Consider the following 389-nt stretch of genomic DNA (forward strand, 5'->3'; position numbering starts at 1 on the left):
AATTCATAAAATTACAATCAAATATATCTTTATGTTTCTGTAAATTGCGTTAATATATTTTTTTAAATAGACAGTTAAATAAAGTTGAGTTTGAGAATTTAAAGAAATTGAAAAGCTAACTTCCTTAATTATAGGAGTTAAAAACAAGGAAGAAAAAACAATCTCACATCTCCTTAATTAATGCGGGTTGGTTGCACATGATTAAAAGAAAAAAACTATAAAAAGTTGGTTTTATTTCTTTTAGGCTATTAATTGCTAATTAATTTGGGCTATATATTGCCAATTATATATAATAGTTGTATGTCTGTGTCAATTCCTCAACATCTATGAGCAGTAGGGGATTAAATCTAGTTAATAAGATGTTGGCCATTTGTTTGCAATACATTACC

The sequence above is a fragment of the Solanum tuberosum genome, unplaced genomic scaffold, assembly GCF_000226075.1.
Source record: "Solanum tuberosum cultivar DM 1-3 516 R44 unplaced genomic scaffold, SolTub_3.0 scf00002, whole genome shotgun sequence".
Classification (NCBI taxonomy): Eukaryota; Viridiplantae; Streptophyta; class Magnoliopsida; order Solanales; family Solanaceae; genus Solanum; species Solanum tuberosum.